This window comes from Carettochelys insculpta, chromosome 4 (genome assembly GCF_033958435.1).
Source record: "Carettochelys insculpta isolate YL-2023 chromosome 4, ASM3395843v1, whole genome shotgun sequence".
NCBI classification, from domain to species: Eukaryota; Metazoa; Chordata; order Testudines; family Carettochelyidae; genus Carettochelys; species Carettochelys insculpta.
In genome coordinates this window covers 83,180,495-83,201,384 of record NC_134140.1, presented here as the reverse complement: position 1 = coordinate 83,201,384, position 20,890 = coordinate 83,180,495, and the positions used below count along the sequence as shown (strand labels likewise).

General features: G+C 41.8%; 1 protein-coding gene across 6 annotated transcripts in view; it reads right to left on the bottom strand.

Annotated features, from left to right (window-relative positions):
* Nucleotides 1–20,890, bottom strand: part of SH3D19 (SH3 domain containing 19) — a 135,560-nt gene that overhangs the window by 98,174 nt on the left and 16,496 nt on the right. The gene's annotated exons all lie outside the window — the stretch shown is intronic.

Genomic DNA, 20,890 nt, shown 5'->3' with positions numbered 1-20,890 from the left:
ATTTATTCAGAAGATTATTAGAGGAGGGAGTTTACTGGTGTATTTGAGATTGAGCAGCAAATTCAAATAAAGTCTAGTAGATGCAGTCAGTGATTTAGCTAAGTTGTAGTGAAAAGTGAACGTATTTGTTTCTTATATAGGGTATTTTTAAAATATGAATTTTTACTTGTTTGACTTTTCAAATATTCTTGCAGTCAAAACCTGAATACTACATTATAATCAAATACAGGTTGAACCTCTGTAGTCTGGCACTTTCTCATCCAGCCACATCTGTGGTCTGACATGATTTTAGTTATCTGGATGTCCACTTATCATGGGCATGGCCAAGTTTCCCATGGCCCCATAAAGTTTGTTTACAGCCCTGAGTCCTCTATCTCAGTGTTCTGTGCTGTTATTTAGCTCTAATTTACCCCTAAATGTCTTTTAAGAGTCCAATTAGCAGTGGAAGTGTTGGTAATGCTACTAGACAATATTGACCTCATGTGGTTCAGCAAATTCTCCCATTTGGCACTGCTCAGGTCCTGAAGGTGCCCAACTAGAGACGGCCAACCTATAGTATGATGCTATCCGAAGAGAATTATTGTTCAAGTACAGCAAGTATTTTATCTAATATAACTGTAATAAAGCTCACTTATTTTAGATAAAAAGCAGACCAGTAGCACTTTAAAGACTAATAAAATAATTTATTAGGTGATGAGCTTTCATGGGACAGACCCACTTCTTCAGATCATAGCCATACCGGAACAGACTCAATATTTAAGGCACAGAGAACCAAAAATAGTAATCAGGGTTGACAAATCAGAAAAATATTATCAAGGTGAACAAATCAGAGAGTAAGGGGGCTCACCTTGATAATATTTTTCTGATTTGTCAACCCTGATTACTATTTTTGGTTCTCTGTGCCTTAAATATTGAGTCTGTTCCGGTATGGCTATGATCTGAAGAAGTGGGTCTGTCCCATGAAAGCTCATCACCTAATAAATTATTTTGTTAGTCTTGAGAGTGCTACTGGACTGCTTTTTTGTTTTGATAGTATATAGACTAGCACAGCTTTCTCTCTGTTATTATTTTAGGTAGCGTAAGTAATGTTTTTGAGTTCCAAGGCCACATTCCAAAGATACTTGAACTCTTTGAAAGAAAAGGAAACAAGATTCATATAGTGAGACGCACTTATTCCAAAGCTAGAGCTTTCTCCATTTACTTATAATAAGGGATCCAACTTATAATTAGAAGCACATTCCTGATGACTGTATCCCCACAGATCACAGTTAATTTGTCTTTTACTGGCTGTGTACACCCTTTCAGATCAAAGCTCCTTTTCTGGGTAGATAAACAGCTGATTTACCATGAAACTGTCTAACCCTATGAAATAAAGACATCCATAAAGATCCCCCTGTGCATTTGACACTTGTGGAGTGTATTTTGAGATTTAAAATCTTGCAGTTGAGCAACTGTTTGTTCTCTGGTATAACACAAACAGAATATAATTGTGCCAGTAGTTCTGTTTCCCTCTCTGATTTTGTATTTGACCCTATCTCGCTGTTTGTCAGTAAAGCAGATTACATGGCATTTATTTCCATATCCAACTCAAATTCAGTTTACAGGTGATTCTCAGCTGATTCTCACAACCATGCAGCACATAATCTGTTAAATCGCTGTTATACTTTGCTCTCCATTTCATCACACCACACCCTGCTCAGTTTGTTAGTTAGAAATCAAATGTAATGTCTCAAATCAGAGCCACAACAGCAGTTGCTCATACACACAAAGAAAGCCTTGTTCATTTCATCCTTACATTTTTTCAGGTAATTGCCTTACCTGTGGCTATTCAGAAACAGAGGGTCCCACTTGCCATCTGTTGCTGCGATCCCAGTTTTGCTGCCATTTGTGCAGTTATTTAACAGCAATATACTGACAGGATATTCCAAATTGGTACTAGATGAACATGAATGTGCCAGCAACGACAGAGAAAGCACGTCAAAGAATATGTAAACAACAGCAGCAGTGCTTCTCTCCAGAGCCCACTTCTGATTGGCAGATCTTCCCTGGCCAGTCCCCACAACTGGAATGCTGTCATTCAGGAAGTTAATGCAATTCCCTTCTCCCTTTCATACTTTGTTGAAACAGGAAGTGGTCCTGTTGTTTTTAAAAATGTGTTATTTACTGCTTAAAACAGAGGAAGAACATCATCCACCACACTTCCAGGATGAGTTTTAATTTAAAACAAACCAACAAAAAAAAACAAACCAACAAAAAAGCACAAGGGAATGTACTACTGTTAAGCAGCATATAAATAACTAAACACACTGCACATTCTTGAGGTGATGCTTATTAAGAAGTAAATAAGTTTTATTTAATGTCATTTGTTGTGAGCGATTTGGTCACAATGGTTTGCTTTAAAAAGCAGCTTTACCCTACGTTCCAATTTTGTATCTAGAATTTTGTAGGGCTGGGCACAATTTTATTGTTACAAGTAATTACAGGCCCATCTGATGGCATTTAGATCTCTAGCTACCTAGGCACAGAATAGAAGGCTAATTCAAAAAAATGCTCAACAAAATTAAGTCCCTAGGTTTGTGTGCTGCCCTCTGCAGGCAAACCCACTGGCTCATACAGACTGGAGCCCAAAATGGTGATATATTTTACAGAAAACACTCCATGGAAGAAGTCATATGAAAAGTCATTATTTATTGATACCCCTCTGTTCTGCCCAGGTATGAATACCGTTAGTGTGTATGAAGTTATGAAATTTTGCTTTAAGGTTGCTCTTTCAATATGATGCAAGTTTGAGAGTGGCTACTGCTGGTTCCCCAGCGGCAAAGATGGTGATCCACCCCAGGAAACTGGGAGTTTGATTCCCCTTCCTTCATGTGACTATGATGTAACACTCATCATATAGCTGCATATAGTTATTGAAATAAATGGGCAAGCCTAGGTATTTTACTATTAGGCAAGAGGGCTTGGGAATTTCTTCCAATAGTCTCAACTCCTATTTTCCGTTCACTCTATGGGGCCGCGTCTACAGGACAGCTATCTTTCAGAAGACATTCTTCTGGATGATCTCTTCCAGAAGATCTCCGTTTGAAAGAGCGCATCCACGCACAAAAAAGCAGATTTAGAGAGCATCCACACACACCCTGCTTTTTTGAAAGAACGGGCCAAGGATCAAAAAAATCCAGTGCTATGAGGACTACTCTTTTGAAAGAAGGGCTCATGGAGCATCTACACAAACTTTTTCCTGAAAGATTCTTTCAGAAGAAGGTGTTCTTCCTGGTCCAGGAGTAGAAAAGGGCCTCTGGAAGAAGCGCCATGTTCTTTCAAAGGGAATTTGAAAGAGCACATTTTGTATGTAGCCACTCCATGTGTTCTTTCAAAAAAAGGCCTAATTTTCTGAAAGAACTTCCTCGTGTAGATGCAGCCTTGTAGTTTAAATAAATTAACAAAACAATCAAAACCAGTGTGATTATATTGTGTTATTTTGACAAAATATGTAGAATTTTGCAAAATTTTAAAATATTTTGAGCAGAATTTTCAATTTTTGGCACAGAATTCCCCTGTGAATAATTAATGCAGTCTAGTTGGAAGTAGGGCTCCCCAACACTGTTGCACTGAGGGATAACAGCACCTGAAAGGGGTTTTGCTGCTTGTCCTAGCAAAGCACTGAGAGAGAAAGCCCAGACTGGAGAGCTAAGGAAGCTCATTGGTACCCTAATTCCAAACTTTTATCACAGAAATCCAGAGACAGTGCTGGCTCCTCCAAATTGATTCTTGTATCACACAGGGCAGCTGCAAAATTATATCCATTCCATGCTGCTTTTTCAGACCAGAGTTTTAAAAATCTCCAAATAATCTTTGGCAAGCCACAGAGATTCGCTGGCTACCTCTTCCCACAGCTCCCATCAATTAAGAAGGGTAAACTGTGGCCGACAGGAGCTGCAAGTGCCCAGACCTGCAAGCACAAGATAAACACCCTGTCTGGCAGCCCTCCAGCAGCTTCCCTGATGAACTATATGCAACTCACATGTTGCTCACCACTGGTGTGGAGGAAGCCCTGAATTGTCACTACCAGCAGTGACAATTTTTAAACTAGTATAAATGATATATTCTACACATTTTTAATTAATCAAATCCAATATATGATTCATGGGTAAAACATCTGATAAATTATTTTCTTCAGAATTTACTGAATGACCTCATGAAGGCCATAAACACAACTTGATGACGCTTTGTTTTTTGTCTGTCTGTAACATGCTAAGGTTTAATGCCACGTCAAACCCAGCCCATTCCAACATTTCAGGGAACATTCTAGGCATCAATAGCCACAACCCTATTGATTTTGGGAGAAATGAGAAAACTAAAATAGATCACTCCTGAAGACCCTGGCAGCTTTTTAAGCACAGCCACAGTTTCAAGCACTTCTGCAAATGTCTATAGATCACATAATTGGTGGATGGTACCCATTCACACCTTCCAAAATAAGTATACCCCTGCTCATCTCTGCTAATCATCCCCCTCCTTCAATCCTATTTGATTTGTAAGTTTTCATTGTAATTTTTTTTTCTTTTTTTGGTCCTCTGTACTTATAAATGTCAATCTGTATTGGAAATGAAATTGATCTGATGAAGTGGGTCTCTCCCATGAAAGCTCATCAACGAATAAATCATTTTGTTAGTCTTTAAAGTGCTACATTTCTACTGCTCTGTTTTGTTGGAGTACAGACTAACACGGCTACCTCACTGTTACAATCCTCCCAACGCTGACTGCTACACTTACCTATGTGCCTCCAGCTTCCATCCAGCTCACACCACATGATCCATCCTTTACAGTCAAGCCCTTACATACAATCGCATCTGCTCTGATCCTACTGACAGAGACTGAACACTACAAGATTTCTACCAAGCATTTATAAAACTGAATTACCCACTGGGAGAAGTAAAAAAACAAATTGATAGTGCCAGATGAATACCCAGAAATCTGCTACTTCAAGACAGGCCACAGAAGATCAACAACAGAACACCACTTGTCATCACCTATAGCCCCCAAATCAACCCCCTGCAATGCATCATTAAAAATCTACAAACTATTCTAGATCAGGATGCTACACTCCAGAAGGCTCTAGGTGACAGGTTTGTCTTTCCTATAGACAGCCTCCTAACCTGAGAAAGATTCTCACCAGCAATCACAGGCTACACCACCGTAATACAAACCCTGGAACTTTTCCTTGCAACAAACCCCACTGCCAACTTTGTCCACACATTTATTCTGGGGATACCATGACTGGACCCAACCATGTTAGCTACAAGATCAAAGGCACATTCTTGTGCATTTCCAGCAACATTATATATGCTATTATTTTTTTTAATGTCAATAAATCTTTCATTGCAGAGAAAAGCAAAGGCTGATTTTATGTGCCAACAATGCCCTGACATTATGTACATTGGAAAGACTGGGCAAAACCTTTGCCAAAGAACAAATGGACAGAGAGCAGACGTCAAGAAACTCAATATCCATAAGCCAGTCAGTGAACACTTCAATGGAGCGGGCCATTCTGTGAAAGACCCGAGAATGTGTGTCCTGGAACACAAAGAATTTAACAACAGATTAGAACGAGAGATTTGTGATTTAAAGTATATATTCAAATTCGACACATTAACACGTGGTATGAACAGACACATCAGCTACCTGCTTGCATTACATGCAGTCCCTTTCTTTCATGCTCTAATTATCTCAGACAGGACAATTAGCATCTCCCTACCTCTCACCCCGCTTCCTTCCATCGTATTTGATTTGTCACTTCTTACTGCAATTTTTTTTTCTTTTTGGTCCTCTGTACTTATAAAATGTCAGTCTGTATTGGAAATGAAATTGATCTGAAAAAGGGGGCTTGTCCCACAAAAGCTCATCACTGAATAAATCATTTTGTTAGTCTTTAAAGTGCTACATTTCTGCTGCTTTGTTTTGTTGGAGTACAGACGAACACGGCTACCTCTCTGTTAAACTCTTCCTAACGGTTTAAAATATTCACATGCAGAATGACTTGTTTCATAGACAGAAAGATGAATAATAAAGGTGGGAGGGGAGAAAATGGGCGGGGGGGGCAAATAGGGGTATGCACACAATCCCTGAAAAGGAATTGGGGAAAAAAATGCATCACACAAAACACTCTCTGATTATTGCAAATTCAGTGAGGGATGGAAATCTGATGGAGCACTGAAAGATGTAGAGAATCCCTGGTATGTGCAATAAACTCAGCCCCCTCTCTATTTCTTCTTGTATTTTACAGAGAGAGAGAGAGCAACCTCTGCAGATCAGGTTTTAAAAAGTTTTTATGACTTTTGCCTTCTGACAGCTTCTCCCCCTTTCAAATTTTTCACAAAATATGGCCCATGCACTTCTGTTATACTTATGTCCTGCGCCTAAAGGTATTGTTTGGCCAAACAAAAGGTAAACTGTAGAAATACAGCAAGGTCCCCATGTGATTGAACTTAATGTTCACAAATTCAATTATCTGCGAGCATCTGCTTCCCGAGGCTCTGGGGTGGAGAGCGCCGGCAGCCGCTGCTTCCCCCAGGGTCCCAGGGCAGGGAGCCCCAGCAGCCACCACCTCTCCAGGACCCCCGGCAGTAACGCCGGCAGCTGCCGCTTCCCTGGGGCTCCAAGCCTTGCCCTATTTGCAAAAATCAACATTCACAAGGGTTCTGAACACCGAGCCCTCATAAATGTTGCGACCCTACAGTAATTTCTGATGTAGGTGAAGAAAAGTTACATTTTTAACTCTTATAATGTTACACCACTAACACCACTTACTCCACAATCCTTCAATTTGCTTCTTTCCAATAAGATCTAGGGATATTCAGGCATGCTTAAGTTCAATTTTCAAAATGCAAGTCAGGCATTTAAGATCTTAAATCTCACAGACTTTCAGTCAGATTTAGAATCCTAAATCATTTTGCTTTTGAAACATATGTTTAGTTTAAAGTATCTCTGATGGGAGTTACCTATTCCAGAAATAGAAAAATAATTTATCATATTAATTGAACACTTCCTCAGCTTCTGAAAACTTTGCAAAAATGGATCTGAACTGTCAAAAAGCTTTACAAAGGTGCTCTTAAGTTTCTACACCTTTAATGGATTTCTGCAGCTTTACTTGCTGCTCCTGAAGACAACTACAATGGTTTACACTGTTTTGAAGCCTCATAAAAGCGGACATTTCACCTTCTAAATATAATAATGTGCATCAACGTTTCAGATGTCATTTGAAGAAAATAAAAGATGATCTGATAAAATGTATGTAACAAAGTTTGGTTTTTAAGGGATACCACCACTCAATGTTTTATTCGTAATACAAAACCATATAAAAATGTGTATGACTCCTTGGATGGGTACTACTGGAAAGCACATTTTTAATATGACCAGATGGTTCTTGGTAGTGTGTCACTGAGCCTGAGCAACCCCAATTCTGGGATTTCTAACTCCATCAGCTGAGTTTAAAGTGCTTGTTTGTGTGGAGGCTGCCCTGGCTCTCTTTCACCCCCTCCTGGAAAGTCTGCTTGGTCCCCAAGATTTGAATTACTACTGCACTGATTATAGCACTGGCCCAGACTTTTATTAGAATGTTCAATTAGCTGACAAGATACAGAAAGGAAAAAATAGTGATTTTGAGAAGTTTAAATCTAAGCTAAACCTGAACAGAATTTCATAGGCACTTCTCTTGCTACCCTGCTTTCTGTCAAATTCCAAAATGGCATGATAAGAGATTCTGAAGTATCTTTTCAGATGCAAAGCATTAGGCAACCTAAATATAGGATTTCTGTACCAGTTCCCCCATAATATGCAAGGTATGTTGCCTGTTACAAGAACAGTGCTGGGAATCACACAATAGATGCCCCAGTACACAGGCACGGAATAAGTATGGTTTGTGGATGCATTTTATTTGTTTACTTTGGCAAATTTTATGAGTGTGGACACACAAAAAATGCTTTAGGAACAAAATAGTACTAAAAACATTAAGCTGCAATACTGTAGTATAGACAGAACTGATATGCAGCTGTCTGTTTTTTGTCATTCATGGACAGAGACCTAAATCACATCAATATGCTGGGCATGAGACAGGCTCAAGCTTTCGTTATTTCCTGTTTTTATTTAAACCACATATAGAAGCTTACCTACATTTTTAAAAGTAGTTACAGGTCATTGTTAAGCTCCTGACAAGTTAAAGAATATGCCCTTCTTATGCTAAATGGGAGATCTCTAGTGATCTGTAAGCACTCGGAGCTGCCTCAAGAGGCTTACTGCATTCCTGTGCAGATGCAATCTTTTCATCTTTTTACAGCACTTTATCTCCTGCTGAAGAGAAGAAAACGTATCAGAGGTGTAGCCGAGTTAGTCTGTATCTTCAAAACAACAAGAAGTCCTGTTGTACATTATGGACTAATAGATATTTTGGTGCATAAGCCTTCGTGAGCAAAGACCCGCTTCATCAGATGCATGAGTGAGGGGTTCCAGAGGAGGATTTAAGGAGGGTGTCTCAGTCAAGGGCAGGGCCAGAGCTGACAAGATCTGTGCAGTCACAGAGGATATGGCCCATTATCTGCAGTTAATGTGGAGTTGTGAGCATCAAGAGAGGGGAAATCAGGTCATTTCAGTCACGGAGAATGTGGCTATCAGTAGCTAATGTGGAGGTGTGAACATCAAGAACGGAGAAACTGCTTTTGAAAACGTGAAAAGAAAGTGTTACTTCGAAGTTATGAAATTTAAAGATTGCTTTGTGCTTACGCGACAGCAGACACTGCTCAGTGACTGTTAAAACTGAGAGATTGGTGTCACTTTGTGCCTTTGTCAACTTACTCCTGGAATTTTGCAATCCCTTGGCAGAATCTCAATGGATCAGAATCTCTTCAGAAGCATTCTTTTTTTTTTTTTTTTGTTTCATTTGGGTTGTAAGATCCTGTGATATTATTGTGGTGGACCACAAATACAGCTGTGCCAATTGGTTACCCCAGAGCACATCTGACTGCAGGAATGGCTTCCAAATACCAGACATGAATGGGCTGGAGGAAGTTAAGTCATTAGTCTAGCTGACACAAAAGTCACTGGAATTAAGTATGGTTACATTTACACTATGAGATATTTTTGAATTTATTAATATCAATTTTATAATGCTGGATTTTATAATTTCAAACTTGACTATTCTCACCTCCCCCCATGCTCCTCACAAATTCTACTTATTGCTGCCACACTTAATCAGCAAACATCGACTGTTGCAGCACTGCATTGTGGACACCTATCCCACAGTTTCTTCATTCCTGCAGCATTTTGTGTATTTTTGCAGGTATTTGGCATCATCTTCCCACATTGCATTGCCCTCATTCCCCTTCCATTGTGAGCAAATGTCCATTTTTCCAGGTGGAAAGAAGGGAAACTAGTGCATCGACAAAGATTGCCAAATGCACAGAAATCTTTCTTCTATAAATGAATTATTTTTAAAACTGTAGCTGTATGTATTATGGAAGAGTTTATAAAAATCATCAGGTGTGTGTCTTCTCAACTGACCCTCCACCAACTGTCCCCCCCACATCCCTTGATTACATCTGATCCCTGAAAATAATAGAGGGACAATAAAAAGCATGAAGAAAGAGTTGATAGCAAGGTTTTTGAAAAAAGAGTTGCTGGCGGGAGGGGGTGGTTCTTAGTGATTATACAGCTTCTGTGCACAATCAGTGTTCTCAACTGGCCTTCCACCCACTCTTCCCTGTGTGAAGGGTTCCAAAGTTATATGAAAGAGGATAGAAAAGGCTAGTGATTTTTTTTTGTCTTCCCTCTTCACTATACAGAAATTGGCAATATGAGGAATGGGGCTCATCAAATTTCATTGCCATTGTGGGGTGGTTTGGTATTTGGGATTTTGCCTGGCCAGTTGAAATGGTCCCGAAAAATCTTTTGTAGCTGTGGGGTACAGGGTCCTTGGCTAGAGGGCCACTTGAAACATTGCCCCCAGGCAGCAGCCAGGCCCCGCAATTCGTAAGTGCCAGGGGAGACTTCCTAACAGCTAACACCCCAGGTCCTTGTTGGGGTATGGAGGGGATTTCAGTGGGGGGCCAGTTGAAGTCGTCCACCCCAGGCAGCTGCAACCCCCAAAAATCTTAGATGCCAGAGGAGGTTTCCCTCCAGTGGCAGAAAGACCCAAAATATTTTGGTGGGGGGCCAGTTGAAGCAGTCCCCCCAGATAGCTGCAAGACCCAGAAAATCTTAGCTGGCAGGGAAGACTTCCCCCCGGCAGCAGAAGGGCCCCAAAAATATTTTCGGTGGGAGGCCAGTTGAAGCATTCCCCCCGGATGGCTGCAAGCCCCGAAAATCTTTCCCAGCCTTGGAGCCCTAACCATGCGCAAGCTAGGACACAGAACTGACTGGCAGCATGGTCAGCATTGCACAACAGGCACATCCTTTTATTGGGTTGGGTGCTAGCCATGAGATGTGGTTGAGCTTGGGAAAGACCCCAACTGCATGGCACCTGTGGCAGAGTGAGGGGGGGTTGCAATGTAAACTGCTGAAAAGAAGTTTCTTGACCTCTTATGCAAGCACGACCCCTCACAGCAACCTTGCTGCCATGTGGTGCAGTGGGGCAGAAGCTGGCGCTAGGCAGCACAGAAAAAAATACCAAGTGCTCAGCTAGCAGAGGTAGAGACAGAACCACAAACTCTGTGCTGGGTCTATTTGTAATAGGTGGATACACTCACAGAGCTAATAGCCAAGAAAGACAGACATTTCTCAGGCTTGCATACAAACATGACCCCAAAGCCACAGACTTTCTGGTCCCAATTTGAAATTCATGGTCTTCCTGTTTCCTAATTCCTGCACACCTAAGCCACGTCTACACGTGCCAGCTACTTCGAAGTAGCCGCGCCAACTTCGAAATAGCGCCTGCCACGTCTACACGTGGCGAGCGCTATTTTGAAGTTGAAATCGACATAAGGCGGCGAGACATCGAAGTCGCTATCCCCAACAGGAGATGGGAACAGCGCCCTACTTTGACGTTGAACATTGAAGTAGGGCACGTGTAGACGATCCGCGTCCCGCAACATCGAAATAGTGGGGTCTGCCATGGCGGCCAGCAGCTGAGGGGTTGAGAGACGCTCTCTCCAGCCCCTGCGGGGCTCTATGGTCACCGTGTGCAGCAGCCCTTAGCCCAGGGCTTCTGGCTGCTGCTGCTGCAGCTGGGGATCCATGCTGCATGCACAGGGTCTGCAACCAGTTGTTGGCTCTGTGGATCTTGTGCTGTTTAGTGCAAGTGTGTCTGGGAGTGGCCCTTTAAGGGAGCGGCTAGCTGTTGCCCGGGAAGTGCTAGTCCGCCCTGTGACCCTGTCTGCAGCTGTTCCTGGCACCCTTATTTCGATGTGGGCCGCTTTTGTGTGTAGACGCTCCCCTGCAGCGCCTACTTCGATGTGGTGCTGCCCAACGTCGACAGCACCAGCCCTGGAGGACGTGTAGACGCTATTCATTGAAATAGCTTATTTCGATTTTGCTACACCGAAATAAGCTGTTTTGATGTAGCATACACGTGTAGACGTAGCTCTAGAGAGCAGCAGCCAGAGCAGAGCACTGTGGGACATTATTGGGTTACATACGGGACATATCTGAAGGCTAATAAATTTGATTTTAAACATGGAGCTTCCCCACTGGCCTTTATTCGAACTTTTAAATTCAAACTTGACACTACACCCAGCCAGTTACAACGACACTATAATATCAATATTAGTGGTCCCTAAATTGAGCTAATGGTATTTACAGTGAAGACAGTCGTGGTAATATCGAGCTAAATGCCTTAAATTTGAATTTATCTCATAGTGTAGAATTTCTCTCTCTATGAAAAGAGAAGGGTCTGAGGCATGCTTATAATGCCAGAGCCACACGAGGCATCTTACCCCTGAAGCTGAAGACTCCTGGTTACCATTGGGATGAGGCTGCATAGTTTGTGTAAGTGGTTGCAAAGAACACTAAAATAAATTGATTGAGGTGTTTTACCAGCTTACAGCTAGAAAGTCAGTAGAGGTGCGACCATGCTACCACAGCATCCACACAAAATATTTCCTCTCAAAATATTATAAATACATAGTGGGTAGTTATTTGATAGCCTTTGGTCTCTTTAGTGTTTGTGGACTCTCAAATCACCCATCCAGCCCCAATAAACACACCTTTACAAGAGAAGGTTCTTATATTTGAAGGATTTTCTAACAAACAATGACTGTGTGTGAAGTTTGTCCATTAACAAGGTTTTCTAAGGTGAAATGGAACTGTGTTCTAACCAACAGCCAAATGAGAACAAAAGACACTGAAACGTCAGAAAACAGACTGGTTTGTCAGTTGTATTGTATTTTTCCTTGGGCACCATAGATTGAGTTATACTGGAAACTGTTAAGGCCTCTGACACGTTATTTATTACTGAAACTTATAGGATCTAAAGATACTTTTAAAGGGATCTGGCTAGAGGTGCGGAAAAGTGAAAAATTCCTAAGATAAGAGGCAGCTCAACTCCATGAGTCTTAAACACATGCTAAAATATAAAGTTCTGCAGCCTCAAAGTAATATTTAAAAAAAACATACAAGTGCTCCAATTTCCATATAGGGACTGAAACAGGACTTGATAAATTTGAATCTGTTTGCCTTCTTAAAACAACTAAAACCATTTTAATACTAGCACAAAAAGCCCTCTTAAAATTCAAAACGGATGTTACACTTGGAGCAGTAAAACTAGGTAAGTGGTTTTTGCCTGTTTCTCTATGTAAAAGTGAAGGAATGGATGATTTAATAGATGATAATATTTAAATGTAACTCCATTTAAACTTGTTTATTTTGTTTTAAATCACACAGGTTGCAAATTTGCTCAGTGTTCATCTACATACATTATTGTATGCCCCAAACTGAGTTACTAGGAGACTAAGAATATGTAAAAACAGTAAGGATTAATAAAAAGTGCTAATAAAGTTATCAGAGTTTACTTTAACCCAAAATAGAACAGCAAATTGGAAAAGACTGAACCTGTGGAACCTGTGAAACCACCATTTTTCACAAAGGGAATAGTATCTGAGGTGTAGCTATTTTAGTGTGTAACTTCAAAAATAAGTAGCAGTCCTATGGCATTAGTTGGTGAGTCTCTAAGATACCACAGAACTACTTGTTATTTGTAAAGTGAACTGTTGTGAGGGGAGCTGGTAGTGAGAAGTTTTGTCAGATGTTTTTTCCCTGCAAAAATACTGTTTTCTTGAACCTGAAATGTTTTGTGGAAATCTGTTTCAACACGACAGTACAGCTTAGTCTCTGAAGCAGACAGGGCAGATACTTGAACCTGAACTTTCCATGCCCTTATTAAGGTACTAACCAGGCCATTCTGATGTGGTTCACTTTGATGTGGAATGAAAAAAGATCTGGAGATAGTGCTGTACTGGAAATGGTGCTGAAAGTGAACTGACATGATGATTATATAACAGAGAGATACAGACAAAAAAAACTGAAAACTGACAAATCAGATATACAGGACAGCGGGGAGGGGATTGGTTGGGGAGGAGAGAAAATTACTTCAAGTGTCAATGACTTGCCTAAGATCACTATGAATATCAAAGATGGGGAAGCCGTCTCTGTAATATGTTAGGTAACTTATCTCTGTTAAGCTCAAGTTGCAAAGTTTTCAACTTGAGCATAAACTCTAGTTCACGTTTCCCTATGTAATCTGGTGTTGAAGTCCCTTTGTTTTAATATGCATATTTTCAGGTCTTTAACAGTGTGGCCCACTCCTTTGAAATGCTCTCTGACAGGTTTGTGTGTATTCAGATTCCTAATGTCTGCTTTACATCCATTTATTCTTTGGCAAAGTGACTGTCCAGTCTGTCCAATATACACAGCAGAGGGGCATTGCTGGCACACGATGGCATATATAACACTGGTCGAGGTACAGGAGTATGAGCCCCTGATCCTGTAACTCATGTGGTTAGGTCCAGTGATGGTGTCTCCACAATAACTATGTGGCCAAACTTGGCAACTGGGTTTGTTGCAAAGAAAAATTCCACAATTAGTATTACTGTGGTATGGCCTGTGGCTAGTGAGAATTTTCCTGAGGTTAGGTGGTTGTCTGTAGGAGAGAACAGGCCTTTCACCTAGAGCCTCTCGCATTGTAGCATCATGTTCCAGTATAGGTTGTAGCTTGTCAATAATGCATTGGAGGGTTTTGAGCTGGGGGCTACAGGTAATGACAAGCGATGTTCTGTTATTGACTTTGGGCTGATCTTGAAGTAGTTGGTTTTAGGCAGGGCTTTTTTTCTGGCAGAATGCATTGGAATGGAGTTCCAGCACCATTTTCCCCCCACCCCAGTCTGGGACTGAGGCTGCCAGCAGGACTTGAGTTCTAGCACCTTTTTTTCTGAGGAGGGGGCAGGCGGGAGAAGCACTGGTTCTGGGTTTTCCTCTGGTCCTGTCATTTTTTTTAATTGCTCCTGGTGGAGGTGAGAAAGGGTGGGAAGCTGGGGGTGCCTGGGCCAGGGGGTGTGGTGTGCTGGAAGGGCCTGGCTCTGGAACAGGGGAAGGGGAATTGGGTTAAAGTGGGTTGGGGGGGAGGTGGGTACTTTTTTTTTTTTTTTTTTTTTTTTTTAAAAAAGGACACTTTTTAAAAAAAATAAGGTTGAGAAACACTGGTATGGAGGGTTGATGTGATCATTGCTTCTTCCTGCTGAAGAGCCTGTCCCCAGCCACAACATTTTCCTTTTCCTCATTTGCCCTCCAACCCAGGGGTAAAGGTAACTTAAAACTTCTAACAGGTACAAATCATTGTGTGTGCACGGTCCTTAAAATGGGCATTACAAATAGTAAGATTTGACGTTACTGATTAAGGCCTGTTTCATACTCATATGCATTGCAGCTCTTGAAGTATTGATTTTTGTAACCAGATTTGAAAAAATGGCTCCTCTTGCTATTTTGATTGCAGACCCCTGCCCTAGGAAGTTTAAATTCTATTTCCTGCTTGCTGGCTTGGCATGGAGAGGTCTCATCATAATCTTCCCAGGTGACTATGGCTGGCTATAGCACCAAACACGCATCTGTTTGGACCACTGTGGAGCTGTTGGATTTGATCAGGACATGGGGAGAGGAGACTGTGCAGTCCCCGCTGCGCCCGACCCATAGGAATTAGGATACCTATGGACACATTGCGCAAGGCTTGTGTATTGCTATTATCAGGACACACTTTGTCCATGCAGATCAAAGCCAAAGGAGTTGAGGGCTACCATAAGATGAGGGAGACGAACTGGTGCTCTGGTGCTGCATCTAAGATGTGATGTTTCTGTAGGGACCTGGATGCAATTCTCAGTGGTGACCCATCTCCACCACTGAGCTCCACGGATATTCTGGAGGGCATGGCGGCTGTGGAATGTGGACCTAGCCTAGAGGTTAAATCATTAATGAAGAAATGAAGCACGACAAGGATGTGGTGCTCTCGCCAGCGTCACCCAGTGCGGCAGGCAGCCAGGAAGTGTTCACGACTGCTGAGGTGTCTAGCCAGTTTCTGTTTGTCTCCACAGAGCACAGAGCAGGAGATGAGATGGAGGGAAAGTGCCTCTGGTTTGTGTGTTGCAAAGGTAGGTGAATGGCATTAAAAAATGAGAGACTGGCTGTGTTTCTGTGAGCTGCACAGCTAATCATTAGGATGGAATAGGGTGTAAATGCAAGCTCTCACTTCGCTCCCACCAGCTTTCTGGAGAGCAGCCATTCACTGTTCATTCTCATCTTGCAGGGCTGATAAAAGATAATTTTCTCAAGTGACCTTTTCTGCACACAATCTTATATTGATGTAAATAAAACACTTCCAAATTGCTGCAGATTTGGATGTGGGTGTCTAGTCAAAGCAGCACTGTGGGCCTCTTGGACCAGGCAGCAGAATTGCAGTCAATATGGCACTGGGAACTGAGGCCTAAAGTCGCACCAGTCTTTTTAATCAATAAAGATAAACATGGTGCAAATGCTTAATGTTAAATGCTCTTAAATTGGCTGACACCTGCCTTTTCCAATGCAAGCAAAATTGATATAAACCAGGTATAAAATAATTTAAGAGTGCTTACATGAGGGGCTTGTGCCAGTTTGATTAATCAATTTAGTTAAGTCTCTGTAATTTATGTATATAGGCAAGGCCTGCAATATGTACTCCTGTTTAAAAACGATGTTTTAGCCTATGTTTTTACTTGGTAGTGTAGACAAAGTCTAAGTAGTAGTGACCAAATTTATATTGATTCCCAAAACTCAACATAACAAAATTTGCAAAAGAATGTTCATGCTTGCTCACTTTATTGACAGATCATGTCCAAACTGGCAGCATCATCATCTATAGTGTAAACAATGCACTGTGGGTTGCTAGGTGCTGTGGGAAGGCAGAGTGGATACCAGTAATAGTTTAGTGGAGGAAGACTGGGAGCCAGGACTCTTGGGATCTCTTTCTTCCCCCCTCTCCTCCAAGAGAAGGATGTGAGTCCATCTTAGTGGTTAGAGCAGTGGGCTGGGAGCCAGGAATCCAGGGCTTGTGCTAAATGTCCTGTCATGCACTGTTTTGTCTCATAGCCCTCCAGCGGAATGAAGCAAGAAAGCTGGGTTTGCAGACAGCTACCTCACTATGCATTATTTTACTACTATGTCAGCATCAATTACTTCAGACACATGCAAAACTTTAATGATGATGGTAGGCATAAAGAAGAGAAGCTGGTAATCAGAATACTGATAAACTGACAATAGTAATATTGGTATGTTTTAGACCCTTCCTTATCTATCTCACACATATTATACATGCCTTCCTAAAAGCTTGAGAAAGAGAATGCTGTTTCAGCAACCAAATGGCATTTGAAGACTTCACATTTATCAGCTATGTGGTAGCTGGATGGTACAAAAGATGAGCCCCCTATCAAGTACAGAAGTGACATCTTAGTGAGAATTCCAACTTTGCCATTAGGTTGGGAGTCAGTGCAGTGGCTTGGCTTTCACCTGGGTCCTCACCTTGCTTTAATTCTCTGGCTATTAGATTCAATTTTCCATGTCCTTTGTATGACAACGTGTCAGGAGCAAATAAGTATCTGAGAGATGCAAGGTGCATTTCGTCGTGTAGACATAGGCAGGTAGGAAAGAAAATCGATAGGATAAGTTAGACTGTGTTTCCACTACAGGAACTATAACAGCATAGCTATGTTTGGGTAGCTATACTAGCATACTCCTCTAGTGTAAGTGCAGCCTACACCAAGGGAAAATATTTTTCATTCAGCACAGGCACACCGCCTCTCAATGTGATTAGCTATGTTGACAGAAGCATCCTTCCACTGACAGACCTGCATTTACACCGGGGGGTTAGACTGGCTTAGCTACGCTGATCAGAGAGTGGATATTTCACACTGCAGAGCAGCATAGCCATACTGACTTAACCATAACTTAAGTATAGGTCAAGACACAAAAGAGTAGCAGCGTGAGAGAGATTTGGACAGCAAGTGAGAGGTTAGAAATGTAGGTGGACCACACAGTGGAAGAAAGGAATAGAACTTAAAATAACAGATGTTGAAAACACTCTAGGAAAAATTTATAAGGGATTGCAAGAAAGCAGGGAAATTGTTGGTTCAAATGTTGCGGCCATCATTATGGTTTTGGCGTTGGGCACCAATAAAGACTGAAGCCCCATTGTGCTAGGCACTGGCAATGTGTATAGGCACACTAAGAGAGGCACTCCATAAGGAAGAGGTAGGAACCAGCTTTGTCAGCTCCCTCCACCTGGAGATCTGGGAAAAATCCCTGGCAGGGGACTCACAGGTGATGCAAAGGGAGCCGTATGGGGTACAAAATCTGCTCCATTACTTCAAGCTTTCTGTGGTCTGGCTGATAGGACTGAGGACATTCACAAACACATTCATGGGCTGCTAAAGTGCCCTCAGTGCAATTAAAACACTATTTATAGAGATGCAAGTAGTGTCGCCAACTTCCTAACTGCACAAAAGCAAACACCCCAGGGCCCCACACTTACCATGCCCTTCTCTCAGGCCCCACGCCTGCTCACTCCATTCTCCCACCCGCCGTCATTCACTCTCCCACCCCCAATCTCACTCATTTTCTGGGTTGGGACAAGCGACTGGGGCTGGTGAGATCTGTGGCTGGGTGTGTGCACTCTGGGAATGAGGGATTTGAGGGATGCGGGCAAGGGGGGTGGGTCTGTGTGTGGTGTCCTGGCAGCACTTACAGTGGCTCCCAGGATGTAGCAGATAGGTCCCCATGACAGCTAGGCATATGGGAGTCCAGGGAGGTTCCGTACACTGCCCATGTGCCTGCAGATACTGCCCCTGCAGCTCCCACTGGTCAGGGGAAGCTGCTGGGAGCTGTGAAGCAGGCACTTGGGGTGAGGGTAGTGTGTGGAGTCTCCCTGGCCGCACAGGTGCTTAGGGGCTGAAGGGATCTGATAGCTGCTTCTGGGATTAAAATTTAATATGGTCTTGCTGTAATTCAGTCGTAATTCCATCCCAAATAGAAACCTGAATACTAATACTGCTGTCACAAGAGCGAGACTGGTAAAAATCAGTATTACCCACTCACAGAGCAGCAAGTTGCAGAGAACAGTGACAGCACTTTCACTTTCATTCTTATCTGTCTACTATTAATTTCATGTTTCTGCATTTATTCTCGTTTAGGGAAGTATATTCTGAAACAACTTTCCCTCTTACAGCACTCTTTTTTCGCTGATACAAATCTAATAGGGCCTCATCCTGCCAAGTCCTGAACACTTTCCACAGGGTCCTGATGGCCTCACTGTCCACCTGATGTGATGTTCGTTGGCACAGGTGATGACAACTTGGCAGGCTCAGGCCCCTAAAGCTATAAATCTGTTCTTGAAGTTATTCTTGTACTCTTGGGACCATTTTGCATAAAGGAATAGAATGCAGATCTTTCGCTTATCAGATTTGTAATTATTTGGAGAAAGAGATGGATCATTGCAAAACTATTGTTGCACTCAAGTCTGAGTTGAGCACCCTGTCCCACATAAACACACCCCAGCCATTTCCTTAGCTATAACGGATGCTAATTGGCAAGATTATATGCTTCTGATGCAAACCCAGTTTATTGCTCTCAGCTTCCAAAGCAAGTCACCACACGTTTGGTATCTGAGTGTAAAGGAAATAGGGCTATTCTGAACCCTGCCTAGAGAAAAGCAGACAAGAATTTTTCCAATAGCTTAAAACTGATGAACTGATCTGAAGAAACTACACAAAACTGAATCTGAAATATCCGGGAGAAAAATATTAAAAAGAAACAGAGTAAGAGAAATCGTATAAGAAAGCCATTGGTTCCTGTCGCAAAAACTTAGTTGCCATATTTATTGTCAGCCACCCAGCGGGAATAAAATCATTTCTAGAAGTTCTCTAACAATCTTACAAACATCAAAAGCAACTTCAATAGAACCTCTCTAATCCTCACTGAGGATGGCATGATGCGTTACAAATTACAGTAATGTGTGGTTAAACAAACAGGTAAAACCATGGTCAATATTAAAAGTTAAATTCTTTCCTGTACCATAAAACACCCATTACCCACAGCACACTCATGACAGCTTTTCACTATGAACTGGACAAGCCCAGTCACTAGGTTGACCAGATATCCGGATTTTATAGAGGACATTCCCAATACTCAGAGCTCTATCACCCCCCTACCCATCATTTTTTACACTCATTATCTGATCACCTTAGCAATTAGGATTTTTGACAGCTTGAAATTTCCTTGTAATTTAGGACTTGACTGTAACCTTTGCAGGCACTAAACTTGCCCCTAAAGAATTTAAAACAAATTCAGGCTGAAAACAATAAATTAGTTTAGACATTAAGTGGAGTGTGAAGTATGAGATTTTGAACACATTAGATTATAAAGGCTGTCTCATGATGCTCATACCCTAGCATTGTCCAAATGTAGCTCATTGCAGAACTAGAGTCATACCTCCTTATAGAATAGTCATTATCAGAGCTTGCTAGGAAACAGACTTCCAGTTTTAGGACAATCTTCAAGTTTTACGGGAAAAAAAAAAGTCCTAAATTAGGATGAATCTCCAAAAACTCACAAATTTTCACTTCTACGGAAGTTTGCAATAATTCATTTTAGAATCATAATTCTAGAATCTGTCAGAAACCTGCCTGGCCTCTGCTTAATATTTACCAGAATTGAGATCTTCCAATACAATGTGTTGAATTGACAAATAAGCATTTTCCAAAAATTTCCAACTGTTCGATTGTTTTCTTACCCTCTCAATACTACAATTATAAGGCTTGTTTGGTATTGCAAAAGAGATTGTCTCTTTTCTCTATAGCATGTAATGTAGGCAATGCAATGTAGGAAGTATAGTTTTATGGTAACATGCTACGTATCATTTTGTTACTCTTTTAAGGCCTGATCCTGCAAATGCAAGGGGAAAACTCATGCAAACTACATCCCATGGATCACATCCAGACTGCTACGGCTTTTAATCCCTCCCTTAGTATTACCAGGTGCGGCAGCTCATGCCATTCCTGGAAGAGGTTAGCTGGTCCCTTGAGCCCCTGGAAGCAAGAAAGGGAGCAAAAGATTCCATGCACTCCCACTGGCAGGCACCACACCTGCAGCTCGCAGCGTCGGGGAACAGTGAACTATAGCCAATGGAAGCTGTAGGAGCAATGCCTGCAGATAAGAGCCGCACACAGAGCTACTTGCCCCATTTCACTCCCAGGAGCTGTGACCTTATTTTACACTAGAGACCACTCCAGGGTTATACTCATATGTATTTTACTAAATGCTACTATCCGATTAAAGTAGAGAGGGGAACTAGCTTTCAAGCACACATCTACACACACTCCTGCACTCATACACT